The sequence below is a fragment of the Ranitomeya variabilis genome, chromosome 4, assembly GCF_051348905.1.
Source record: "Ranitomeya variabilis isolate aRanVar5 chromosome 4, aRanVar5.hap1, whole genome shotgun sequence".
Taxonomy (NCBI): domain Eukaryota; kingdom Metazoa; phylum Chordata; class Amphibia; order Anura; family Dendrobatidae; genus Ranitomeya; species Ranitomeya variabilis.
Window position 1 is genome coordinate 510,968,258 of NC_135235.1, and position 15,864 is coordinate 510,984,121.

Consider the following 15,864-nt stretch of genomic DNA (forward strand, 5'->3'; position numbering starts at 1 on the left):
TTTCGATGAGCTCATCAACGCATGGCATGGGATATGCGTCGAACTTGGAGACCTCATTCAGCTTCCGATAATCATTGCAGAACCTCCATTCACCATCAGGTTTTGGGACCAGGACAATTGGACTCGACCAACCGCTCTTGGATTCCTCAATGATCTCAAGCTTTAACATACGCTCCACCTCTTTGGAGATTACTTCTCGACGGGTCTCAGGAATTCGATAAGGCTTCATGTTCCCCCCCACATGTGGCTCTGTCAGGACTTCTTGCTCTACGACCTTCATGCACCCCAGCAACTCTGAAAACAGTTCCCTGTTTTTCTGGAGTAACTCCCGGCACTGCTGTTTCTGGGCTTTCGATAGCGTCTCTACTATAGTAACTAGTGATGAGCGAATATACTCGTTACTCGAGAATTCTCAAGCATGCTCGGGGGTCCTCCTAGTATTTTTTAGTGCTCGGAGATTTAGCTTTTCTTGCCGCAGCTGAAGGATTTACATCTGTTAGCCAGCATAAGTACATGTGGGGGTTGCCTGGTTGCTAGGGAATCCCCACATGTACTTATGCTGGCTAACAGATGTAAATCATTCAGCTGCGGCAAGAAAAACTAAATCTCCGAGCACTAAAAAATACTCGGAGGACCCCGAGCATGTTCAAGAAATCTCGAGTAACGAATATATTCGTTCATCACTAATAGTAACCCCTCCAACCTCACCTTCTGGGTTGCCCAGCAAGCACGGAGTTACCGCTGTTTCTCTATCTTGCTATGGCTTGATGAGGTTGACATGGTAAACCTGGTTTGGTTTCGTTCTTCCTGGTTGGTGAATCTTATAGTTTACCTCACCAAGCTTCTCCACCACCTCATATGGCCCTTGCTCTCCACCGTCGGAACTAGCACAAAAACTCGTTCTCCCGGATTGAACTGCCACACTCTTGCTGACCGGTTATAGAGCCTGGCCTGAGCTTCTTGTGTGTGGTGTTCTTTCACGATGGGTATCACCTTTGCAACCCTCTGCTGCATCAGTGCCACATGCTTAATGATGCTTCTGTGGGGCGTGACTTCGGTTTCCCAGGTTTTCTTGGCTATATCCAGGAGACCTCGCGGATGTCAGTCATACAGAAGCTCGAATGGCGAGAACCCCGTGGAGGCCTGTGGAACTTCATGGATGGAAAACAGCAGATACGTAAGAGACAGTCCCAGTCTCTACCATCTTTCTCTATGGCTTTTCTTAGCATGCACAATTCCCTCATCATCTTGCTCATAAAAAGTGTCCACTGGTCGGTCAGGATCTCCTTCGGCAAACCCATCTGGGAAAAAACATGGACCAACTTGCGGGCTATACTCTTCGTGGAAGAATTTCTCAGGGGAATTGCCTCAGGATAGCATGTGGCATAGTCCAGGATGACTAAAATATACTGATGGCCCTGGGCTGATTTAACTAGGAGACCGACCAATTCCATGGCAATTCTCTTGAATGGCAACTCAATAATGGGCAATGGCACAGGGGGGCTCCGAAAATGAGGGGTGGGGGCAGTTAACTGACATGTAGGGCAGGACCTGCAATAGTTCACTATTTGCTGGTGACACCCAGGCCAATAGAACCTCTGCACAATCCGTTCCTGTGTTTTTCCACCTCCAGGTGTCCCCCCAAGGTGTGTAAATGGGCCATGTCCAACATCTTCCATCTATATGGACCTGGCACTCCTCCCTTATTTTTGTGACCTAGTACAACAACTCCCCACTCATCATAAAATAGGGAAATCTTGTGTCTGTCCCCGGCTCCTGTGCAACCCCATTAATGACGGTGACATTGTTAAAGGCTTCCCTAAGAGTTGGGTCCCTTTGTTGGGCAGTCCCAAAATTCTCACCGGCCACCCCTAACTCCGGAATGTCAGATACAGGGGACACTTCCTCCTCATCCCCTACAGGGACACAAAAAGGAAACCCGTCTGCCTTTGGGTGTGGTGATATCTTATTAGGGTTCATTGGTTCCCTACTCTTGCTAGTGACCTCAAAACCCTTTCCCCACAAATCCCAAAACAAACAGAAATCTCGGCCTATAATTATAGGATACAACAAGTTCCGAATGATGTCAACTTCATGGGACTCAATGCCATGTGCCATTTCAATGTCCACTCTGGCCCTAGGGTAGTCCTTTGCATCACCATGTATGCATCGAACGCCGACCTTCTTCCCCGGGAGTAGGTTGAGAGGAAAAGTGGCCCTCACAAAGGTCACTAAGCTCACAGAGTCTAGCAATGCCATTACTGCTCGACCGTTCACCTTCACGGGACACGCTTGAGGCCCCTCGTTGGATGGAGAGTTCTCACTGCAGGCTGGATATGCATAGTATGAACTGTGGCATTCCATGCTGCAGTCCATCTGCTCGGTGGTCTGGGAACAACGGGCAGCTATATGTCCTGGCCCGTGGCACCTCCAGCAAATAACATCACCCGTAGGGGCCTTGGGCACCAACTCCCCCGCCCCTATTGACCTTGGATGCCTGTTATGATCCTTAGTGGTTGAGGATCACAAAATACTCCAGCTAAGTAACAAAACATAGGACAAGCTTTAGGGAGGTGGTAAACTGGACTGACCGCAAATCTGAACCTATCCAACACACTAGAGGTAGCCGGTGAACGTGACTAAAATCCTAGACGTCTCAAGCCAGCCTGAGGAACTAACTACCCCTAGAGAGAAAGAAAGACCTCACTTGCCTCCAGAGAAATAATCCCCAAAGATATAGAAGCCCCCAACAAATAATTACGGTGAGGTAAGAGGAAGGCACATACACAGGGGTGAAAGCAGATTCAGCAAATGAGGCCCAATAATACTAGATAGCAGAAAATAGAAAAGGGGTCTGTGCGGTCAGTAAAAAACCCTTACAAAATATCCACACTGAGATTTCAAGAACCCCCGCACCAACTAACGGTGTGGGGGGAGAAACTCAGTCCCCTAGAGCAACCAGCAAGCGAGGAAATCACATCTTAGCAAGCTGGACAAGAAACATGATGAATGCTGACAATCAAAAAATAAACAAACAAAAACTTAGCTTGTCTTGGAGAGACTGGGAGCAAGGTAGTCACAAGGAATCTGAAGAGCACTGAATACATTGAGAGCAGGCAAGGAACTGAGTATCCAGGTGAGCTAAATAGGAAACCAACCAAGGATAACGAACCAGCTGATGCTGCCAACCTGCAGAAATACAACACTACACAGTACCGCTTGTGACCACTTGAGGGAGCCCAAAAATAGAGTTCACAACAGATGCCCAACCTTTTTGGGAATTTGCCCCCCGCTGGGACCACCAGTACGAAATGGGCTGCCTCCCCAAGGAGCCTTCTATCCCCTGGTATCTCTCAACCAGTCCAACCAGCTTATCGGCATTCCGGGGATCACCCTGGGCAACCCAAGTCTGTATGGGCCTCAGCAGGGAGTGCACAAACCGATCCATCACCACTCGTTCTACCATCTGCGCAGGTGTAGAGGACTGTGGCTGCAGCCATTTCTGGATCAGGTGCAACAGGGAGCGAGGCAGTTTGTCCCAGTGATAGGCCCAGTGGTGAACTCGCTGTACCCTGACAGTCAGTGTCACCCCCAAACGTGCTAAAATCTCAACTTTCAGTTTGTGATTAGTGTTGAGCGATACCTTCCGATACTTGAAAGTATCGGTATCGGATAGTATCGGCCGATACCCGAAAATATCGGATATCGCCGATACCGATACCCGATACCAATACAAGTCAATGGGACTCAAGTATCGGAAGGTATCCTGGATGGTTCCCAGGGTCTGAAGGAGAGGAAACTCTCCTTCAGGCCCTGGGATCCATATTCATGTAAAAAATAAAGAATTAAAATAAAAAATATGGATATACTCACCCGTCCGGGGGCCCCTGGACCTTACCGATTGTAACCGGCAGCCTCCGTTCCTAAGAATGAGCAGTTTAAGAGGCTGCCGGTTACAATCGGTAAGGTCCAGGGGCCCACAGACGGGTGAGTATATCCATATTTTTTATTTTAATTCTTTATTTTTTACATGAATATGGATCCCAGGGCCTGAAGGAGAGTCTCCTCTCCTCCAGACCCTGGGAACCATACACTGGGAACTTCCGATTCCGATTTCCGATACCACAAAAGTATCGGAACTCGGTATCGGAATTCCGATACCGCAAGTATCGGCCGAAGCCCGATACTTGCGGTATCGGAATGCTCAACACTATTTGTGATACTTCTTGGCATCCTGCAAGGTCAAGTCATAGTACGCCTTCTGGGGTTCCCCCATCAGGTATGGCACCAGTACCTCTGCCCACTGCTCTGGCAGAAGTTTTTCTCTCTCAGTGACCCTCTCAAACACCATCAGGAAGACCTCAACACTATCCCCGGGGGTCATTTTCTGCAATGCGCGTCTTACCGCCTTCCGGACGTGGGCTTCATCAGCCAGACCTGGGGTTGGGGTGCTCATCCTGCCCTGGATGGCAGTTGCCAGAAGCTGCATCTGCTGCTGTTGCTCCTGCTGGCTCTGTTGTATCTGTTGCAACAACAGCCTGTTGGTCTCTTGCTGCTGTGACTGCGACTGGACCAAGTGTTTCAGCAGGTCCTCCATCTTGTCTGGTGATGCTTGCTGCAGACTTGACCCAGGACATGTGGAGAACCCCCAGATGCAGGGCCGCGGGGTACTCGGTACCGGGCCTCTCTGTCTCGGTCCTGGGGTTGTCACGGTGGCTAGACCCGGTCCGTGACCCTGCTAAAGGGCGTCCAATGAAAGGTGTGATGGTGGTGCGTGGTGCAAGGCGCGATGAATAACGAGGACACAGGGTTGCAGTCTCTTTACCTCTTTACTGAAGGCTTCAGAGTACTGCTAACAGGGCTGGCTGAGACCGGCCGGTCCGAAGGCACATCCAGAGTTTCCTTTGCAGGTGGAAATCAGTGCCTACCTTCTAGCGCCTGTGTGTTGTAGTACCTCCCTGCTGAGCACCACGGGATAGTCCTCACAACTGTTGTGTCTGTTTCTGATGTTCTTCTCTCACAACTGTTCTGATGTTCTTTCTCCGTCCCCCAGATGATATGGATAGGACGCACCCGTATGACGGGTAGGCCTGGTGTTCTTCCGGGACCCTAGCGTCGCCCCTCTCCCACAATTGCCCCTTATGTCTGCTTAGGTGATTTAGGTGAGACAGCCAACCTAAAATTAACTGTCCTGCTGCTGTTTGAAGTAATGCTTGGAGCCTAATACTTCCTTGGCGTTCCGGCCACCGGCTACGCGCCTTAGTAGGATGTTGCCTCGATCTTACGGCATGACTCCTACTGGCTTTATCTGCTTTTTGCTGCGATTTTGTTTCTCACTTCTCCACAATAAACCTCGCTTCGTTTCCTTTCTTAGGATGCCGCCGCAACGGGTGCAGGCGCGGCTCCGTAACGTTCTGTTCTGTTCGCTAGGCCACTGTCAGGATCCCACCCCTGACAGAGACCCCCCTGAATATTCCCCTGAAACCCCCTCTGCCACAGGATGTTGCCTGGATCCAACCCAGTCAGCTTCTGACTAACTTCCTATCAAGCCCCCAGTTTTACCAGATTGTGAGGAGTGGCCTAATACATAGAACCCTTTGCTCCCCCTGGTGGCCAGAATGTGAAAGTGTAATGTGTGACTGTGATACCTGGTCAGGTGAACTCCTTAAGTGCCATCAGACGTACATCACTTCCCTTAGCGGCGGAGCGTCATTACTGCAACGACCAGGACTCTGGGGCGCTACACATGCAGTAACAGTCTCATGTCTCTGCTGGGAACACTGCCCGCATGTCTAGCACCAATTGTAGGGGTTGTACTCCCTCTGGTGCAGTGGGTGGTGTCATGTTCCCAATGGCAGGGAATTTAACAACATAACACGGGCAAAAACAGGACGAGCTCTAGGGTGATGGAACCTGAGCTGACCGCGATCCTGAACCTCAACACTCAACTAACAGTAGCTGGGGAACGTTCCTGGGGGGACTCTAGACGTCTCGCGCCAGCCGGAGATCTAGCTTCCCCTATCAGAAGAATTACAGACCTCTCTTGCCTCCAGAGAAATATTCCCACAGAAATAGCAGCCCCCCACATATAATGACGGTGAAATGAGAGGAAGGCACAAACGTAGTTATGAAAACAGATTCAGCAAAATGAGGCCCGCTTAAGCTAGATAGCAGAGGATACAAAAGGTGAACTGCGCGGTCAGCTTAAAACCCTTCAAAATACCATCCTGAAATTACTTGAACTCATGTGCCAACTCATGGTACATGAGTGGTAATTTCAGCCCACTAGAGCAACCAGCAGCAGAGAATTACATATCTGCAAGCTGGACTAAAAACATGAAAGCAAACATGAAACAGGGAAATCCAGACTTAGCTTGTCTTGAAGTCTTTAGGAGCAGGTAGCAAAGGTAACAGAGACACACTGATACATTGATAGCCGGCAAGGGAATGACAGGAAAGCCAGGTTAAATAGGAAACACCCAGCCTCTGATGGACAGGTGGAAACCAGAGACCGCAACCAACCAAAGTCACCCAGTACCAGTTGTAACCACCAGAGGGAGCCCAAAAACAGAATCTACAACAGTACCCCCCCCCCTGAGGAGGGGTCACCGAACCCTCACGAGAACCCCCAGGGCGATCAGGATGAGCTCTATGGAAGGCGCGGACCAAATCAGTCGCATGAACATCAGAGGCGACCACCCAGGAATTATCCTCCTGACCATAACCCTTCCACTTAACCAAATACTGGAGTTTACGTCTGGAAACACGAGAATCCAAGATCTACATACTCCAATTCTCCCTCCACCAGCACCGGAGCAGGAGGCTCAACCGAAGGAACAATGGGCACCTCATACCTCCGCAATAACGACCGATGGAACACATTATGAATAGCAAACGATGCTTGGAGATCCAAACGAAAAGATACAGGGTTAAGAATCTCCAAGATCTTATAAGGACCGATGAACCGAGGCTTGAACTTGGGAGAAGAGACCTTCATAGGGACAAAACGAGAAGACAACCACACCAAGTCCCCAACAAGAAGTCGGGGACCCACGCGGCGACGGCGATTAGCAAACTGCTGAGCCTTCTCCTGAGACAACTTCAAATTGTCCACCACCTGATTCCAAATCTGATGTAGCCTGTCCACCACCACGTCCACTCCAGGACAATCCGAAGGCTCCACCTGACCAGAGGAAAAACGAGGATGAAACCCCGAATTACAAAAGAAAGGAGAAACCAAAGTAGCAGAACTAGCCCGATTATTAAGGGCAAATTCGGCCAGTGGCAAAAAGGCAACCCAGTCATCTTGATCAGCAGAAACAAAACACCTTAAATAAGTTTCCAAGGTCTGATTAGTTCGCTCCGTCTGGCCATTCGTCTGAGGATGGAATGCAGACGAGAAAGACAAATTAATGCCCATCTTAGCACAAAACGTCCGCCAAAATCTAGACACAAACTGGGATCCCTGTTGTGGATTCTGTTTGTGGGCTCCCTCTGGTGGTTACTGCTGGTACTGGGTGACTTTGGTGGGTTGCGGCCTTTGGTTTCCACCTGTCCATCAGAGGCTGGGTGTTTCCTATTTTACCTGGCCTTTCTGTCATTCCCTTGCCGGCTATCAATGTATTCAGATGTGCTCTGTTTGGTTCCTGCCTACCTGCTCCCAGATCTTTCAGGATAAGCTAAGTGCTGATTTTCAGTTGTTTGGTTTTTTGTCCAGCTTGCTTATTATGTCTCTATGCTAGCTGGTAGCTCTAGTGGACTGAGGTTCTCCCCATGTGCCATGAGTTGGCACATGGGTTCTTGTAATCTCAGGATGGTTTTTTGATTAGGGTTTTTTGCTGACCGCTCAGTCCCCTTTTGTATCTTTCTGCTTTCTAGTTTACAGCGGGCCTCAATTTGCTAAAGCTATATATATCATCTCTATGTGTGTGCCTTCCTCTCATTTCACCGTCAATACATGTGAGGGGGCAACTATATCTTTTGGGGTTCATTCCTCTGGAGGCAAGTGAGGTCTTATTTTTTCTGCAGTACTAGTTAGCTCTTAGGCTGGTGCGTGGCGTCTAGAACCAACGTAGGCACGCTCCCTGGCTATCTCTAGTTGCGTTTGTCAGGCGTAGGGCAGCGGTCAGCCCAGGTTCCATCACCCTAGAGCTCGTCCGTAATTTCTTTGTACTTTGCTTGTCCTGTGCTATCCCTAGCCATTGGGGATTCATGACAGTATAGCCGGCTGCAAAGTGTTAATTGGTTGGGCTGAAGCAGGAGAAAAAGAAGTGTTTAAGGGAATTTTTTTTTTTTTTTCCCTTCAGAGTTTTGCTGCCTAGCCCTTAATTGCTGTCTAGCTGCTTCTTACCTCCTCTTAACCCTTGAATGGCTCTGATCTTAGCTGTTTAACATGGATGTCCAGAGTTTGGCTTCCAGCCTGAGTAATCTCGCGGCAAAAGTTCAAAACATACAGGATTTTGTTGTTCACACTCCCATGTCTGAACCTAGAATTCCTATTCCAGAGTTCTTTTCTGGAGATAGATCTACCTTCCTGAATTTCAGGAACAATTGTAAATTGTTTCTTTCTTTAAAATCTCGCTCCTCTGGAGACCCTGCTCAACAGGTCAAGATTGTAATATCTTTCCTGCGGGGCGACCCTCAGAATTGGGCATTTGCATTGGCACCAGGGGATCCTGCATTGCTCAGTGTGGATGCGTTTTTTCTGGCATTGGGATTGCTCTATGAGGAACCTAACCTGGAGATTCAGGCTGAAAAGGCTTTATTAGCCCTCTCTCAGGGGCATGATGAAGCGGAAATATATTGTCAAAAATTTCGGAAATGGTCGGTGCTTACTCAGTGGAATGAGTGCGCCCTGGCTGCAAACTTCAGAAATGGTCTTTCTGAGGCCATTAAGGATATTATGGTGGGGTTCCCTACGCCTACAGGTCTGAATGAGTCTATGGCTATGGCCATTCAGATTGATCGGCGTTTACGGGAGCGCAAACCCGTGCACCAGTTGGCGGTGTCTTCTGAACAGGCACCTGAGACTATGCAATGTGATAGAATTCAGTCCAGAAGTGAACGGCAAAATTATAGGTGGAAAAATGGATTGTGTTTTTATTGTGGTGATTCAGCTCATGTTATATCAGCATGCTCTAAACGCACAAAAAGGGTTGATAAATCTTTTGCCATTGGTACTCTGCAGCCTAAGTTCATTTTGTCTGTGACTCTGATTTTTTCACTGTCTTCCATTTCCGTCGATGCCTATGTGGATTCGGGCGCTGCCCTGAGTCTTATGGATTGGTCATTTGCCAAACGCTGCGGTTTTAGTCTGGAGCCTCTGGAAGTTCCTATTCCTCTGAAGGGAATTGACTCTACACCATTGGCTATGAATAAACCGCAGTACTGGACACAAGTGACCATGCGCATGACTCCCGTTCATCAGGAGGTGATTCGCTTCCTTGTACTGTATAATTTACATGATGTACTAGTGCTTGGTCTGCCATGGTTACAAACTCATAATCCTGTCCTGGACTGGAAAACAATGTCTGTGTTAAGCTGGGGATGTCAGGGGGTTCATGGTGATGCACCTCCGATTTCAATCGCTTCATCTACTCCTTCTGAGATCCCTGCGTTTTTGTCTGACTATAGGGATGTTTTTGAGGAGCCTAAGCTCAATTCGCTCCCTCCTCATAGAGAGTGTGACTGTGCTATAGAATTGATTCCTGGCAGTAAGTTCCCTAAGGGTCGTTTATTTAATCTGTCACTGCCAGAGCATACTGCTATGCGGAATTATATTAAGGAATCCTTGGAAAAGGGACATATTCATCCATCTTCGTCCCCTCTGGGAGCAGGTTTTTTTTTCGTGGCAAAAAAAGATGGTTCCCTGAGGCCTTGTATAGATTATCGCCTTCTGAATAAGATTACAGTCAAATATCAGTATCCATTGCCATTATTAACTGATTTGTTTGCTCGTATTAAGGGGGCTAGGTGGTTCACTAAGATAGATCTTCGCGGTGCGTATAATCTGGTGCGGATAAAACAGGGTGATGAGTGGAAAACCGCATTTAATACGCCTGAGGGCCATTTTGAGTATTTGGTAATGCCTTTTGGACTCTCCAATGCTCCGTCAGTCTTTCAGTCCTTTATGCACAATATTTTCCGTGAATATCTGGATAAGTTTATGATTGTGTATTTGGATGATATTTTGGTGTTTTCTGATGACTGGGAGTCTCATGTTCTACAGGTCAGGAAGGTGTTTCAGGTTCTGCGGGCCAATTCTCTGTTTGTGAAGGGCTCAAAGTGTCTCTTCGGAGTCCAGAAGATTTCTTTTTTGGGGTACATTTTTTCTCCTTCTACTATTGAGATGGATCCCGTCAAGGTTCAGGCTATTTGCGACTGGACACAGCCTACATCTGTTAAGAGCCTTCAGAAGTTCTTGGGGTTTGCTAATTTTTATCGTCGGTTCATTGCTAATTTTTCCAGTATTGTTAAACCTTTGACTGATTTGACTAAAAAGGGTGCTGATGTTGCTAATTGGTCTCCTGCTGCTGTGGAGGCCTTTCGGGAACTTAAGCGCCGGTTTTCTTCTGCTCCTGTGTTGTGTCAACCAGATGTTTCACTTCCTTTTCAGGTTGAGGTTGATGCTTCCGAGATTGGAGCGGGGGCGGTTTTGTCACAGAGAAGTTCTAATGGCTCGGTGATGAAGCCATGTGCATTCTTCTCTAGAAAATTCTCGCCCGCCGAGCGCAATTATGATGTGGGTAATCGGGAGCTTTTGGCCATGAAGTGGGCATTTGAGGAGTGGCGTCATTGGCTTGAGGGTGCTAAACATCGTGTGGTGGTCTTGACTGATCACAAGAATCTCATTTACCTTGAGTCTGCCAGGCGTTTGAATCCTAGACAGGCTCGTTGGTCGTTGTTTTTTTCTCGTTTCAATTTCGTGGTTTCATACCTGCCAGGTTCAAAGAATGTGAAGGCAGATGCTCTTTCCAGGAGTTTTGTGCCTGACTCTCCTGGAGACTCTGGGCCTACTGGTATCCTTAGGGATGGGGTAATATTGTCCGCCGTATCCCCAGACTTGCGACGTGCATTGCAGGAGTTTCAGGTGGATAAACCGGATCGTTGTCCCCCAGAAAGACTTTGTCCCGGATGATTGGACCAGTAGAGTCATCTCCGAGGTCCATTCTTCTGTGTTGGCTGGTCATCCTGGAATATTTGGTACTAGAGACTTGGTGGCCAGGTCTTTTTGGTGGCCTTCCTTGTCTAGGGATGTGCGTACCTTTGTGCAGTCTTGTGAAGTGTGTGCTCGAGCTAAGCCTTGCTGTTCTCGGGCCAGTGGGTTGTTGTTATCCTTGCCCATCCCGAAGAGGCCTTGGACGCACATTTCCATGGATTTTATTTCTGATCTCCCGGTTTCACAGAAAATGTCCGTTATCTGGGTTGTGTGTGACCGCTTTTCTAAGATGGTTCATTTGGTGCCCTTGCCTAAGTTGCCCTCCTCCTCAGAGTTGGTCCCTTTATTTTTTCAGAACGTGGTTCGTTTGCATGGGATTCCGGAGAATATCGTTTCTGACAGGGGATCCCAGTTTTTGTCTAGATTTTGGCGGACGTTTTGTGCCAAGATGGGCATTGATTTGTCTTTCTCGTCTGCATTCCATCCTCAGACGAATGGCCAGACGGAGCGAACTAATCAGACCTTGGAAACTTATTTGAGGTATTTTGTTTCTGCTGATCAAGATGACTGGGTTGCTTTTTTGCCACTGGCTGAATTTGCTCTTAATAATCGGGCTAGTTCTGCCACGTTGGTCTCTCCTTTTTTTTGTAATTCGGGGTTTCATCCTCGTTTTTCCTCTGGTCAGGTGGAGTCTTCGGATTGTCCTGGAGTGGACGTGGTGGTGGACAGGCTACATCAGATTTGGAATCAGGTGGTGGACAATTTGAAGTTATCTCAGGAGAAGACTCAGCAGTTTGCTAATCGCCGTCGCCGCGTGGGTCCCCGACTTCTTGTTGGGGATTTGGTGTGGTTGTCTTCTCGTTTTGTCCCTATGAAGGTCTCTTCTCCTAAGTTCAAGCCTCGGTTCATCGGTCCTTATAGGATCTCGGAGATTCTTAACCCTGTATCTTTTCGTTTGGATCTCCCAGCATCGTTTGCTATTCATAATGTGTTCCATCGGTCGTTGTTGCGGAGGTATGAGGTGCCCGTTGTTCCTTCGGTTGAGCCTCCTGCTCCGGTGCTGGTGGAGGGAGAATTGGAGTATGTTGTTGAGAAGATCTTGGATTCTCGTGTTTCCAGACGCAAACTCCAGTATTTGGTTAAGTGGAAGGGTTATGGTCAGGAGGATAATTCCTGGGTGGTCGCCTCCGATGTTCATGCGACTGATTTGGTCCGCGCCTTCCATAGAGCTCACCCTGATCGCCCTGGGGGTTCTCGTGAGGGTTCGGTGACCCCTCCTCAAGGGGGGGTACTGTTGTGGATTCTGTTTGTGGGCTCCCTCTGGTGGTTACTGCTGGTACTGGGTGACTTTGGTGGGTTGCGGCCTTTGGTTTCCACCTGTCCATCAGAGGCTGGGTGTTTCCTATTTTACCTGGCCTTTCTGTCATTCCCTTGCCGGCTATCAATGTATTCAGATGTGCTCTGTTTGGTTCCTGCCTACCTGCTCCCAGATCTTTCAGGATAAGCTAAGTGCTGATTTTCAGTTGTTTGGTTTTTTGTCCAGCTTGCTTATTATGTCTCTATGCTAGCTGGTAGCTCTAGTGGACTGAGGTTCTCCCCATGTGCCATGAGTTGGCACATGGGTTCTTGTAATCTCAGGATGGTTTTTTGATTAGGGTTTTTTGCTGACCGCTCAGTCCCCTTTTGTATCTTTCTGCTTTCTAGTTTACAGCGGGCCTCAATTTGCTAAAGCTATATATATCATCTCTATGTGTGTGCCTTCCTCTCATTTCACCGTCAATACATGTGAGGGGGCAACTATATCTTTTGGGGTTCATTCCTCTGGAGGCAAGTGAGGTCTTATTTTCTCTGCAGTACTAGTTAGCTCTTAGGCTGGTGCGTGGCGTCTAGAACCAACGTAGGCACGCTCCCTGGCTATCTCTAGTTGCGTTTGTCAGGCGTAGGGCAGCGGTCAGCCCAGGCTCCATCACCCTAGAGCTCGTCCGTAATTTCTTTGTACTTTGCTTGTCCTGTGCTATCCCTAGCCATTGGGGATTCATGACAGATCCCCTGTCAGAAACGATATTCTCCGGAATCCCATGCAAACGAACCACGTTCTGAAAAAATAAAGGGACCAACTCAGAGGAGGAAGGCAACTTAGGCAAGGGTACCAAATGAACCATCTTAGAAAAGCGGTCACACACAACCCAGATAACGGACATTTTCTGTGAGACAGGGAGATCTGAAATAAAATCCATGGAAATGTGCTTCCAAGGCCTCTTCGGGACAGGCAAGGATAACAACAACCCACTGGCCCGAGAACAGCAAGGCTTAGCCCGAGCACACACTTCACAAGACTGCACAAAGGTGCGCACATCCCTTGACAAGGAAGGCCACCAAAAAGACCTGGCCACCAAGTCTCTAGTACCAAATATTCCAGGATGACCAGCCAACACAGAAGAATGGACCTCGGAGATGACTCTACTGGTCCAATCATCCGGAACAAACAGTCTTTCTGGTGGACAACGATCAGGTTTATCCGCCTGAAACTCCTGCAATGCACGTCGCAAGTCTGGGGAGACGGCGGACAATATTACCCCATCCCTAAGGATACCAGTAGGCCCAGAGTCTCCAGGAGAGTCAGGCACAAAACTCCTGGAAAGAGCATCTGCCTTCACATTCTTTGAACCTGGCAGGTATGAAACCACAAAATTGAAACGAGAAAAAAACAACGACCAACGAGCCTGTCTAGGATTCAGACGCCTGGCAGACTCAAGGTAAATCAGATTTTTGTGATCAGTCAAGACCACCACACGATGTCTAGCACCCTCAAGCCAATGACGCCACTCCTCAAATGCCCACTTAATGGCCAAAAGCTCCCGATTACCCACATCATAATTGCGCTCGGCGGGCGAGAATTTTCTAGAAAAGAACGCACATGGCTTCATCACCGAGCCATCGGAACTTCTCTGTGACAAAACCGCCCCCGCTCCAATCTCGGAAGCATCAACCTCAACCTGAAAAGGAAGTGAAACATCTGGTTGACATAACACAGGAGCAGAAGAAAACCGGCGCTTAAGTTCCCGAAAGGCCTCCACAGCCGCAGGAGACCAATTAGCAACATCAGCACCCTTTTTAGTCAAATCAGTCAAAGGTTTAACAACACTGGAAAAATTAGTAATGAACCGACGATAAAAATTAGCAAAACCCAAGAACTTCTGAAGACTCTTAACAGATGTAGGTTGTGTCCAGTCACAAATCGCCTGAACCTTGACGGGATCCATCTCAATAGTAGGAGAAAAAATGTACCCCAAAAAAGAAATCTTCTGGACTCCGAAGAGACATTTTGAGCCCTTCACAAACAGAGAATTGGCCCGCAGGACTTGAAACACCTTCCTGACCTGTAGAACATGAGACTCCCAGTCATCAGAAAACACCAAAATATCATCCAAATACACAATCATAAACTTATCCAGATATTCACGGAAAATATTGTGCATAAAGGACTGAAAGACTGAAGGAGCATTAGAAAGTCCAAAAGGCATTACCAAATACTCAAAATGGCCCTCAGGCGTATTAAATGCGGTTTTCCACTCATCACCCTGCTTTATCCGCACAAGATTATACGCACCGCGAAGATCTATCTTAGTGAACCACCTAGCCCCCTTAATGCGAGCAAACAAATCAGTCAATAATGGCAATGGATACTGATATTTGACTGTAATCTTATTCAGAAGGCGATAATCTATACAAGGCCTCAGGGAACCATCTTTTTTAGCCACGAAAAAAAAACCTGCTCCCAGAGGGGACGAAGATGGACGAATATGTCCCTTTTCCAAGGACTCCTTAATATAATTCCGCATAGCAGTATGCTCTGGCACTGACAGATTAAATAAACGACCCTTAGGGAACTTACTGCCAGGAATTAATTCTATAGCACAGTCACAATCCCTATGAGGAGGGAGCGAATTGAGCTTAGGCTCCTCAAAAACATCCCGATAGTCAGACAAAAACGCAGGGACCTCAGAAGGAGTAGATGAAGCGATTGAAATCAGAGGTGCATCATCATGAACCCCCTGACATCCCCAGCTTAACACAGACATTGTTTTCCAATCCAGGACAGGATTATGAGTTTGTAACCATGGCAGACCAAGCACTAGTACATCATGTAAATTATACAGTACAAGGAAGCGAATCACCTCCTGATGAACGGGAGTCATGCGCATGGTCACTTGTGTCCAGTACTGCGGTTTATTCATAGCCAATGGTGTAGAGTCAATTCCCTTCAAAGGAATAGGAACTTCCAGAGGCTCCAGACTAAAACCGCAGCGTTTGGCAAATGACCAATCCATAAGACTCAGGGCAGCGCCCGAATCCACATAGGCATCGACGGAAATGGATGACAGTGAACAAATCAGAGTTACAGACAAAATGAACTTAGACTGCAGAGTACTAATGGCAAAAGATTTATCAACCTTTTTTGTGCGTTTAGAGCATGCTGATATAACATGAGCTGAATCACCACAATAAAAACACAATCCATTTTTCCGCCTATAATTTTGCCGTTCACTTCTGGACTGAATTCTATCACATTGCATAGTCTCAGGTGCCTGTTCAGAAGACAACGCCAACTGGTGCACAGGTTTGCGCTCCCGTAAACGCCGATCAATCTGAATGGCCATAGTCATAGACTCATTCAGACCTGTAGGCGCAGGGAACCCCACCAT